Source organism: Bufo gargarizans, chromosome 3, assembly GCF_014858855.1.
Source record: "Bufo gargarizans isolate SCDJY-AF-19 chromosome 3, ASM1485885v1, whole genome shotgun sequence".
NCBI lineage: Eukaryota > Metazoa > Chordata > Amphibia > Anura > Bufonidae > Bufo > Bufo gargarizans.
This window is the reverse complement of record NC_058082.1, coordinates 586,016,096-586,029,361: the sequence shown is the minus strand read 5'-3', so window position 1 is coordinate 586,029,361 and position 13,266 is coordinate 586,016,096.

Sequence of the window (13,266 nt, the reverse complement as noted above, 5' to 3'; positions counted from 1 at the left end):
GACCATCTAAAACATTAGCGGTAAGGGTCTGCTGCTGATTTGAGCATCTAAAACATTAGGGGCGAGGGCCTACTGGTGACTAGGGATGAGCGAACTCGAACTGTATAGTTCGGGTTCGTACCGAATTTTGGGGTGTCCGTGACACGGACCCGAACCCGGACATTTTCGTAAAAGTCCGGGTTCGGGTTCGGTGTTCGTCGCTTTCTTCGCGCTTTTGTGACGCTTTCTTGGCGCTTTTTGAAAGGCTGCAAAGCAGCCAATCAACAAGCGTCATACTACTTGCCCCAAGAGGCCATCACAGCCATGCCTACTATTGGCATGGCTGTGATTGGCCAGAGCACCATGTGACCCAGCCTCTATTTAAGCTGGAGTCACATAGCGCCGCCCGTCACTCTGCTCTGATTGTGATCATTGAGCTGCTGATCCTCAATTGCTCACTGTTTTTAGGCTGCACAGACCGTTTGTCAGTCACATTTTTCTGGGGTGATCGGCGGCCATTTTGTGTCTTGTGGTGCGCCAGCACAAGCTGCGACCAAGTGCATTTAACCCTCAATGGTGTGGTTGTTTTTTGGCTAAAGCCTACATCAGGGTGAAGCTGTCACACCAAGTGCATTTAACCAGCAATAGTCTGTTCATTTTTTGGCCATATACAAAATCAGGGGCAAGCTGCGCCTGTCACCAAGTGCATTTAACCCTCAATGGTGTGGTTGTTTTTTGGCTAAAGCCTACATCAGGGTGAAGCTGTCACACCAAGTGCATTTAACCAGCAATAGTCTGTTCATTTTTTGGCCATATACTAAATCAGGGGCAAGCTGCGCCTGTCACCAAGTGCATTTAACCCTCAATGGTGTGGTTGTTTTTTGGCTAAAGCCTACATCAGGGTGAAGCTGTCACACCAAGTGCATTTAACCAGCAATAGTCTGTTCATTTTTTGGCCATATACTAAATCAGGGGCAAGCTGCGCCTGTCACCAAGTGCATTTAACCCTCAATGGTGTGGTTGTTTTTTGGCTAAAGCCTACATCAGGGTGAAGCTGTCACACCAAGTGCATTTAACCAGCAATAGTCTGTTCATTTTTTGGCCATATACTAAATCAGGGGCAAGCTGCGCCTGTCACCAAGTGCATTTAACCCTCAATGGTGTGGTTGTTTTTTGGCTAAAGCCTACATCAGGGTGAAGCTGTCACACCAAGTGCATTTAACCAGCAATAGTCTGTTTATTTTTTGGCCATATCCCAGTCTAATTCTGTCACTAAATCCATACCGGTCACCCAGCGCCTAAATACTAGGCCTCAAATTTATATCCAGCTAAATCTGTCCCTAGTGCTGTAGCTGGGCGAGTTATTTAGTGTCCGTTCAAGCACATTTCTTGTTCTGGGTTGAAATACAATTCCCAATTTAGCAATTTCATAATTTAGTGGTTTCTGCTATATCAGAGCTATTTGAAATCTATCCCTAAAAGGGTATATAATATTCAAGGTGCACATTGGGTCATTCAGAATAACTTCACACACACCCGCTACTGTGTATTTCCAAGTCTAATTCTGTCACTAAACCCATACCTGTCACGCAGCGCCTAAATACTAGGCCTCAAATTTATATCCAGCTAAATCTGTCCCTAGTGCTGTAGCTGGGCGAGTTATTTAGTGTCCGTTCAAGCACATTTCTTGTTCTGGGTTGAAATACAATTCCCAATTTAGCAATTTCATAATTTAGTGGTTTCTGCTATATCAGAGCTATTTGAAATCTATCCCTAAAAGGGTATATAATATTCAAGGTGCACATTGGGTCATTCAGAATAACTTCACACACACCCGCTACTGTGTATTTCCAAGTCTAATTCTGGCACTAAACCCATACCTGTCACCCAGCGCCTAAATACTAGGCCTCAAATTTATATCCCGCTAAATCTGTCCTTAGTGCTGTAGCTGGGCGAGTTATTTAGTGTCCGTTCAAGCACATTTCTTGTTCTGGGTTGAAATACAATTCCCAATTTAGCAATTTCATAATTTAGTGGTTTCTGCTATATCAGAGCTATTTGAAATCTATCCCTAAAAGGGTATATAATATTCAAGGTGCACATTGGGTCATTCAGAATAACTTCACACAGACCCGCTACTGTGTATTTCCAAGTCTAATTCTGGCACTAAACCCATACCTGTCACCCAGCGCCTAAATACTAGGCCTCAAATTTATATCCCGCTAAATCTGTCCTTAGTGCTGTAGCTGGGCGAGTTGTTCAAGCACATTTCTTGTTCTGGGTTGAAATACAATTCCCAATTTAGCAATTTCATAATTTAGTGGTTTCTGCTATATCAGAGCTATTTGAAATCTATCCCTAAAAGGGTATATAATATTCAAGGTGCACATTGGGTCATTCAGAATAACTTCACACACACCCGCTACTGTGTATTTCCAAGTCTAATTCTGGCACTAAACCCATACCTGTCACCCAGCGCCTAAATACTAGGCCTCAAATTTATATCCCGCTAAATCTGTCCTTAGTGCTGTAGCTGGGCGAGTTATTTAGTGTCCGTTCAAGCACATTTCTTGTTCTGGGTTGAAATACAATTCCCAATTTAGCAATTTCATAATTTAGTGGTTTCTGCTATATCAGAGCTATTTGAAATCTATCCCTAAAAGGGTATATAATATTCAAGGTGCACATTGGGTCATTCAGAATAACTTCACACACACACGCTACTGTGTATTTCCAAGTCTAATTCTGGCACTAAACCCATACCTGTCACCCAGCGCCTAAATACTAGGCCTCAAATTTATATCCCGCTAAATCTGTCCTTAGTGCTGTAGCTGGGCGAGTTATTTAGTGTCCGTTCAAGCACATTTCTTGTTCTGGGTTGAAATACAATTCCCAATTTAGCAATTTCATAATTTAGTGGTTTCTGCTATATCAGAGCTATTTGAAATCTATCCCTAAAAGGGTATATAATATTCAAGGTGCACATTGGGTCATTCAGAATAACTTCACACACACACGCTACTGTGTATTTCCAAGTCTAATTCTGGCACTAAACCCATACCTGTCACCCAGCGCCTAAATACTAGGCCTCAAATTTATATCCCGCTAAATCTGTCCTTAGTGCTGTAGCTGGGCGAGTTATTTAGTGTCCGTTCAAGCACATTTCTTGTTCTGGGTTGAAATACAATTCCCAATTTAGCAATTTCATAATTTAGTGGTTTCTGCTATATCAGAGCTATTTGAAATCTATCCCTAAAAGGGTATATAATATTCAAGGTGCACATTGGGTCATTCAGAATAACTTCACACACACCCGCTACTGTGTATTTCCAAGTCTAATTCTGGCACTAAACCCATACCTGTCACCCAGCGCCTAAATACTAGGCCTCAAATTTATATCCCGCTAAATCTGTCCCTAGTGCTGTAGCTGGGCGAGTTATTTAGTGTCCGTTCAAGCACATTTCTTGTTCTGGGTTGAAATACAATTCCCAATTTAGCAATTTCATAATTTAGTGGTTTCTGCTATATCAGAGCTATTTGAAATCTATCCCTAAAAGGGTATATAATATTCAAGGTGCACATAGGGTCATTCAGAATAACTTCACACACCCGCTACTGTGCATTTCCAAATCTAATTCTGTCACTAAACCCATACCTGTCACCCAGCGCCTAAATACTAGGCCTCAAATTTATATCCCGCTAAATCTCTCGTTACCGCTGTCCTGTTGTGGCTGGGAAAGTTATTTAGTGTCCGTCAAAGCACATTTTTTGTTCTGGGTTGAAATACAATTCCCAATTTAGCAATTTCATAATTTAGTCGTTTCTGCTATATCAGAGCTATTTGAAATCTATCCCTAAAAGGGTAGATCATATTGAAGGTGCACATAGGGTCATTCAGAATAACTTCACACACACGCTTCTGTGCATTTCCAAGTCTAATTCTGTCACTAAATCCATACCGGTCACCCAGCGCCTAAATACTAGGCCTCAAATTTATATCCCGCTGAATTTGAATACAATACATTGGGCCAAATAATATATTTGTTGTTGTGGTGAACCATAACAATGAGAAAAACATCTAGTAAGGGACGCGGACGTGGACATGGTCGTGGTGGTGTTAGTGGACCCTCTGGTGCTGGGAGAGGACGTGGCCGTTCTGCCACATCCACACGTCCTAGTGTACCAACTACCTCAGGTCCCAGTAGCCGCCAGAATTTACAGCGATATATGGTGGGGCCCAATGCCGTTCTAAGGATGGTAAGGCCTGAGCAGGTACAGGCATTAGTCAATTGGGTGGCCGACAGTGGATCCAGCACGTTCACATTATCTCCCACCCAGTCTTCTGCAGAAAGCGCACAGATGGCGCCTGAAAACCAACCCCATCAGTCTGTCACATCACCCCCATGCATACCAGGGAAACTGTCTCAGCCTCAAGTTATGCAGCAGTCTCTTATGCTGTTTGAAGACTCCGCTGGCAGGGTTTCCCAAGGGCATCCACCTAGCCCTTCCCCAGCGGTGAAAGACATAGAATGCACTGACGCACAACCACTTATGTTTCCTGATGATGAGGACATGGGAATACCACCTCAGCATGTCTCTGATGATGACGAAACACAGGTGCCAACTGCTGCGTCTTTCTGCAGTGTGCAGACTGAACAGGAGGTCAGGGATCAAGACTGGGTGGAAGACGATGCAGGGGACGATGAGGTCCTAGACCCCACATGGAATGAAGGTCGTGCCACTGACTTTCACAGTTCGGAGGAAGAGGCAGTGGTGAGACCGAGCCAACAGCGTAGCAAAAGAGGGAGCAGTGGGCAAAAGCAGAACACCCGCCGCCAAGAGACTCCGCCTGCTACTGACCGCCGCCATCTGGGACCGAGCACCCCAAAGGCAGCTTCAAGGAGTTCCCTGGCATGGCACTTCTTCAAACAATGTGCTGACGACAAGACCCGAGTGGTTTGCACGCTGTGCCATCAGAGCCTGAAGCGAGGCATTAACGTTCTGAACCTGAGCACAACCTGCATGACCAGGCACCTGCATGCAAAGCATGAACTGCAGTGGAGTAAACACCTTAAAACCAAGGAAGTCACTCAGGCTCCCCCTGCTACCTCTTCTGCTGCTGCCGCCTCGGCCTATTCTGCTGCTGCCGCCTCGGCCTCTTCCTCCGCCTCTGGAGGAACGTTGGCACCTGCCGCCCAGCAAACAGGGGATGTACCACCAACACCACCACCACCACCTCCGTCACCAAGCGTCTCAACCATGTCACACGCCAGCGTTCAGCTCTCCATCTCACAAACATTTGATAGAAAGCGTAAATTCCCACCTAGCCACCCTCGATCCCTGGCCCTGAATGCCAGCATTTCTAAACTACTGGCCTATGAAATGCTGTCATTTAGGCTGGTGGACACAGACAGCTTCAAACAGCTCATGTCGCTTGCTGTCCCACAGTATGTTGTTCCCAGCCGGCACTACTTCTCCAAGAGAGCCGTGCCTTCCCTGCACAACCAAGTATCCGATAAAATCAAGTGTGCACTGCGCAACGCCATCTGTGGCAAGGTCCACCTAACCACAGATACGTGGACCAGTAAGCACGGCCAGGGACGCTATATCTCCCTAACTGCACACTGGGTAAATGTAGTGGCAGCTGGGCCCCAGGCGGAGAGCTGTTTGGCGCACGTCCTTCCGCCGCCAAGGATCGCAGGGCAACATTCTTTGCCTCCTGTTGCCACCTCCTCCTTCTCGGCTTCCTCCTCCTCTTCTTCCACCTGCTCATCCAGTCAGCCACACACCTTCACCACCAACTTCAGCACAGCCCGGGGTAAACGTCAGCAGGCCATTCTGAAACTCATATGTTTGGGGGACAGGCCCCACACCGCACAGGAGTTGTGGCGGGGTATAGAACAACAGACCGACGAGTGGTTGCTGCCGGTGAGCCTCAAGCCCGGCCTGGTGGTGTGTGATAATGGGCGAAATCTCGTTGCAGCTCTGGGACTAGCCAATTTGACGCACATCCCTTGCTTGGCGCATGTGCTGAATTTGGTGGTGCAGAAGTTCATTCACAACTACCCCGACATGTCAGAGCTGCTGCATAAAGTGCGGGCCGTCTGTTCGCGCTTCCGGCGTTCACATCCTGCTGCTGCTCGCCTGTCTGCGCTACAGCGTAACTTCGGCCTTCCCGCTCACCGCCTCATATGCGACGTGCCCACCAGGTGGAACTCCACCTTGCACATGCTGGACAGACTGTGCGAGCAGCAGCAGGCCATAGTGGAGTTTCAGCTGCAGCACGCACGGGTCAGTCGCACTACAGAACAGAACCACTTCACCACCAATGACTGGGCCTCCATGCGAGACCTGTGTGCCCTGTTGCGCTGTTTCGAGTACTCCACCAACATGGCCAGTGGCGATGACACCGTTATCAGCGTTACAATACCACTTCTATGTCTCCTTGAGAAAACACTTAGGGCGATGATGGAAGAGGAGGTGGCCCAGGAGGAGGAGGAGGAGGAGGAAGAGGGGTCATTTTTAGCACTTTCAGGCCAGTCTCTTCGAAGTGACTCAGAGGGAGGTTTTTGGCAACAGCAGAGGCCAGGTACAAATGTGGCCAGCCAGGGCCCACTACTGGAGGACGAGGAGGACGAGGATGAGGAGGAGGTGGAGGAGGATGAGGATGAAGCATGGTCACAGCGGGGTGGCACCCAACGCAGCTCGGGTCCATCACTGGTGCGTGGCTGGGGGGAAAGGCAGGACGATGACGATACGCCTCCCACAGAGGACAGCTTGTCCTTACCCCTGGGCAGCCTGGCACACATGAGCGACTACATGCTGCAGTGCCTGCGCAACGACAGCAGAGTTGCCCACATTTTAACCTGTGCGGACTACTGGGTTGCCACCCTGCTGGATCCACGCTACAAAGACAATGTGCCCACCTTACTTCCTGCACTGGAGCGTGATAGGAAGATGCGCGAGTACAAGCGCACGTTGGTAGACGCGCTACTGAGAGCATTCCCAAATGTCACAGGGGAACAAGTGGAAGCCCAAGGCCAAGGCAGAGGAGGAGCAAGAGGTCGCCAAGGCAGCTGTGTCACGGCCAGCTCCTCTGAGGGCAGGGTTAGCATGGCAGAGATGTGGAAAAGTTTTGTCAACACGCCACAGCTAACTGCACCACCACCTGATACGCAACGTGTTAGCAGGAGGCAACATTTCACTAACATGGTGGAACAGTACGTGTGCACACCCCTCCACGTACTGACTGATGGTTCGGCCCCATTCAACTTCTGGGTCTCTAAATTGTCCACGTGGCCAGAGCTAGCCTTTTATGCCTTGGAGGTGCTGGCCTGCCCGGCAGCCAGCGTTTTGTCTGAACGTGTATTCAGCACGGCAGGGGGCGTCATTACAGACAAACGCAGCCGCCTGTCTACAGCCAATGTGGACAAGCTGACGTTCATAAAAATGAACCAGGCATGGATCCCACAGGACCTGTCCGTCCCTTGTCCAGATTAGACATTAACTACCTCCCCATAACCATATATTATTGGACTCCAGGGCACTTCCTCATTCAATCCTATTTTTATTTTCATTTTACCATTATATTGCGATGCTACCCAAAGTTGAATGAACCTCTCCTCTGCCTGTGTGCTAGGCCTAAATATATGCCAATGGACTGTTGCAGTGGTGGCTGACATGAAGCCTGATTCTCTGCTATGACATGCAGACTAATTCTCTGCTGACATGAAGCCAGATTGTCTGTTACGGGACCTCTCTCCTCTGCCTGGGTGCTGGGCCTAAATTTATGACAATGGACTGTTGCAGTGGTGGCTGACGTGAAGCCTCATTCTCTGCTATGACATGCAGACTGATTCTCTGCTGACATGAAGCCAGATTGTCTGTTACGGGACCTCTCTCCTCTGCCTGTGTGCTAGGCCTAAATATATGCCAATGGACTGTTGCAGTGGTGGCTGACGTGAAGCCTGATTCTCTGCTATGACATGCAGACTGATTCTCTGCTGTCATGAAGCCAGATTGTCTGTTACGGGACCTCTCTGCTCTGCCTGTGTGCTAGGCCTAAATATATGCCAATGGACTGTTGCAGTGGTGGGTGACGTGAAGCCTCATTCTCTGCTATGACATGCAGACTGATTCTCTGCTGACATGAAGCCAGATCCTCTTTTACGGGACCTCTCTCCTCTGCCTGGGTGCTGGGCCTAAATTTATGACAATGGACTGTTGCAGTGGTGGCTGACGTGAAGCCTCATTCTCTGCTATGACATGCAGACTGATTCTCTGCTGACATGAAGCCAGATCCTCTGTTACGGGACCTCTCTCCTCTGCCTGGGTGCTGGGCCTAAATTTATGACAATGGACTGTTGCAGTGGTGGCTGACGTGAAGCCTGATTCTCTGCTATGACATGCAGACTGATTCTCTGCTGTCATGAAGCCAGATTGTCTGTTACGGGACCTCTCTGCTCTGCCTGTGTGCTAGGCCTAAATATATGCCAATGGACTGTTGCAGTGGTGGGTGACGTGAAGCCTGATTCTCTGCTATGATATGAAGACTGATTCTCTGCTGACATGAAGCCAGATTGTCTGTTACGGGACCTTTCTCCTCTGCCTGGGTTCTGGGCCTAAATTTATGAAAATTGACTCTTACAGTGGTGGGTGACGTGAAGCCTGATTCTCTGCTATGATATGAAGACTGATTCTCTGCTGACATGAAGCCAGATTGTCTGTTACGGGACCTTTCTCCTCTGCCTGGGTTCTGGGCCTAAATTTATGAAAATTGACTCTTACAGTGGTGGGTGACGTGAAGCCTGATTCTCTGCTATGATATGAAGACTGATTCTCTGCTGACATGAAGCCAGATTCTCTGTTACGGGACCTCTCTCCTCTGCCTGGGTGCTGGGCCTAAATTTATGACAATGGACTGTTGCAGTGGTGGCTGACGTGAAGCCTCATTCTCTGCTATGACATGCAGACTGATTCTCTGCTGACATGAAGCCAGATTCTCTGTTACGGGACCTCTCTCCTCTGCCTGTGTGTGTGCTGGGCCTAAATATATGCCAATGGACTGTTGCAGTGGTGGCTGACGTGAAGCCTCATTCTCTGCTATGACATGCAGACTAATTCTCTGCTGACATGAAGACAGATTCTCTGTTACGGGACCTCCCTCCTCTGCCTGGGTGCTGGGCCTGAATATATGCCAATGGACTGTTGCAGTGGTGGGTGACGTGAAGCCTGATTCTCTGCTATGACATGCAGACTAATTCTCTGCTGACATGAAGACAGATTCTCTGTTACGGGACCTCTCTCCTCTGCCTGTGTGTGTGCTGGGCCTAAATATATGCCAATGGACTGTTGCAGTGGTGGCTGACGTGAAGCCTCATTCTCTGCTATGACATGCAGACTAATTCTCTGCTGACATGAAGCCAGATTGTCTGTTACGGGACCTCTCTCCTCTGCCTGGGTGCTGGGCCTAAATTTATGACAATGGACTGTTGCAGTGGTGGCTGACGTGAAGCCTGATTCTCTGCTATGACATGCAGACTGATTCTCTGCTGACATGAAGCCAGATCCTCTGTTACGGGACCTCTCTCCTCTGCCTGTGTGTGTGCTGGGCCTAAATATATGCCAATGGACTGTTGCAGTGGTGGCTGACGTGAAGCCTCATTCTCTGCTATGACATGCAGACTGATTCTCTGCTGACATGAAGCCAGATTCTCTGTTACGGGACCTCTCTCCTCTGCCTGTGTGTGTGCTGGGCCTAAATATATGCCAATGGACTGTTGCAGTGGTGGCTGACGTGAAGCCTCATTCTCTGCTATGACATGCAGACTAATTCTCTGCTGACATGAAGACAGATTCTCTGTTACGGGACCTCCCTCCTCTGCCTGGGTGCTGGGCCTAAATATATGCCAATGGACTGTTGCAGTGGTGGCTGACGTGAAGCCTCATTCTCTGCTATGACATGCAGACTAATTCTCTGCTGACATGAAGACAGATTCTCTGTTACGGGACCTCTCTCCTCTGCCTGGGTGCCGGGGCCTAAATATCTGAGAATGGACTGTTCCAGTGGTGGGTGACGGGAAGCCAGATTCTCTGCTATGGAACCTCTCTCCAATTGATTTTGGTTAATTTTTATTTATTTAATTTTTATTTTAATTCATTTCCCTATCCACATTTGTTTGCAGGGGATTTACCTACATGTTGCTGCCTTTTGCAGCCCTCTAGCTCTTTCCTGGGCTGTTTTACAGCCTTTTTAGTGCCGAAAAGTTCGGGTCCCCATTGACTTCAATGGGGTTCGGGTTCGGGACGAAGTTCGGATCGGGTTCGGATCCCGAACCCGAACATTTCCGGGATGTTCGGCCGAACTTCTCGAACCCGAACATCCAGGTGTTCGCTCAACTCTACTGGTGACCCTCTAAAACATTAAGAACAAGGGCCTGCTGGTGACCCTCAAAAACATTATGGGCGAGGGCCTGCTGGTGACCCTCTAAAACATTATGGTCGAGGGCCTGCTGGTGATCTTCAAAAACATTATGGGCGCGGGCCTGTTGCTGAGCAGACCCTCTAAAACATTAGGAGCGAGGGCAGTCTAATAAGCATGTTGATATTATGGATGAGAAGGAGGACGAGAAAAGGGAGATTGAACCATATACCCTTTTTAGTGGTAGAAGGGGTGGATGGGAATATAGTGTATTCAATACACCATAAAAGCCACATTTAGAGTGCCTTTATGTTCAGCCGCTTTCCTCTGGTGGAGTATAGAAGTCAGGGGCAATCCAGGTCTTGTTCATTTTTATAAGAGTCAACCGGTCAGCAAATTCAGTTGACAGGCGGATGCGCTTATCAGTTATTAGGCCCCAGCAGCACTAAATACACTCTCTGACAAATTGCTGGCAGCAGGGCAGGCCAGTGCCTGCAAAGCGTTGAGCGCCAGTTTGTGCCATGTGTCCAAGCTTGGATACCCAATAGTTGTAAGGCGCAGAGGGATCACTGAGGACGCTGACACGTTCTGCTACGTACTCCTTCACCATCTTCCAAACATTTTCCCTCCTTGTGACACTAGGCCACACATCAGGTTGAGAGTGCTGGCGGGGTGTCATAAAACTGTTCCAGGCCTTGGGAAGTGTTGCCCTGCCTCTGTTGGAACTGCTGTGTGTTCCCCTCATCTTCCCTCCTTGGTTGGCCAAAAAACTACGTACTCTGCAGCCAGCTTTGTCAGCTGGAAATTTTTGGAGCAATTTTTCTACAAGGACCTTCTTGTACTGTACCATTTTGCTCATCCCCTCCACCATAGGAATAAGAGATGATAAGTTCTCTTTGTAGCGGTGTTCAAGAAGGGTGAACAACCAGTAATCGGTCTTGGACAAAATGAGTACAACGATAGGGTCACGGGAAAGGCAGCCTAACATAAAGTCAGCCATGTGTGCCAGAGTCCCAACAGACAAGACTTCACTGTCCTCATCAAGAGGATGACTCTCATTCTCCTCATCCTCTTCCTCCTCTTCTACCCATCCACGCTGAACAGATGGAATAAAGCTTCCATGGGTACTACACTCTGTAGCAAAGGCAACCGTCTCCTGCTCCTCCTCATCATTCAATTCGAATAAGACAAACTGTGGGTGGTCTGGCTATCACCCTGTGTACTGTCTTACCCCATTTCCACCTCTTTCACATGCAAATTGTTCGCCTTTTATTGTGAGCAGCGAGCGTTTGAGTATACAGAAGTGGGATGGTTACGCTGATAATAGCGTTATCGGCGCACACCATCTGTGTTGATTTCTCGAAGTTACATAAAACCTCACAGGGGTCAGACATCCATGCCCACTCATTGCTTGTGAAAAGCGGAAGCTGACTGGAAAGGCAATGTCCTTATTGCAGCTGGTATTCCACTACTGCCCTCTGCTGCTCACAAAGCCTGGCCAACATGTGGAACATGGAGTTCCAGCACGTGCTCAAGTCGAACAACAGTCGGTTAGCTGGCAATTGCAAGCGCTGCTGCAGCGTTGCCTGACCGGCGGAAGCTGTTGATGACTTTCGGAAATGGGCACACACAATTCACCAGTAGCTCAGGAAAATTGGGGTAGGTTTTGAGAAACCGGTGAACCACTAGATTGAATACGTGGGCTAGGCATGATATGTGTGCGGGCTTGCCGAGCTCCAAAGCCACCACCAAGTTACGGCCATTATCAGACACAACCATGCCTGGTTGTAGGTTGAGTGGCGAGAGCCACAGCTCAGTCTGGTCCCTAATCCCCTGCCACAGCTCTGCCGGAGATCAGTTTAAGCACATCCTGTTACGGCTTCCCCACTGCAGTTCTACACTGCTTCCAGCTACTGACTGATGTCTGACTGGTACTGCAAGCTGATAATTTAGAGATGAAAGTGAAGGAGGAGGTGGAGGAGGAGAAGGGGGTGTTGCAGCCACTAACGTAGGTGGTGGCGGAAATACTGATGGAAGTAGGACCCGCCACCTGTGCCATCCCATGGTATGACTTGCTCCCGGCCTCCACAACGTTCAGCCAGTGTGCCGTCAGGGAAATCTAGCATCCCTGGTCAAAAACACTTGTCCATGTGTCATTCATTAAGTTGATCTTCCCATTAACTGCGTTTGTCAGGGCAGGGGTGATGTTATGGGACGCATGCTGGTGTAAGGCTGGGACTGCACATCGTAAAAAATATTGGCAGCTGGGGACAGAGTAACACGGGACAGCCACATTTCCAGGGCCAGTAATTTGTAAAGGAGAGTATTTAGTGCTATGGCCTGTGTGTGGGTGAGTGGCTGGATATTTGTGCTTTCGTTCAAAGGCCTGGGGTATAGACATCTATATGCTGTGACACAGAAGTGGATGTGCTAGCTGATGGTGCTTGCAAAGGTCCAGGTGCATGGCGGGAGGCATCCGGGCCTGCGTCTTGGACAGGAGATTGGCCATCTCGTAACACAGGGGAAGAGGAGGCAGTGGTGTGACCCGCAGGCACAGATTGTGGACCCAGGCGTTCGGCCCACCTATTAGGGTGTTTTGATGCCATGTGGCGGATCATGCTGGTGGTGGTGAGGTTGCTAGTGTTCATGCCCCTGCTCATTTTGGAACGGCACAGGTTGCAAATGACAATTCTTTTATCGTCTGCACTTTCCTCATAAAAGCACACCTACCCCTTGGCAAGGGAGATTGCTGCAAGGGTGTGCGCCGGGGAACAGTTGCGGGCTCCTCTTTGACACCCCACTGCCTCTTCCAGCCTGTTGCGGTGCATTCAATATGCGTAAGGTGAGCAGTAAGGGACAGGGAAGAG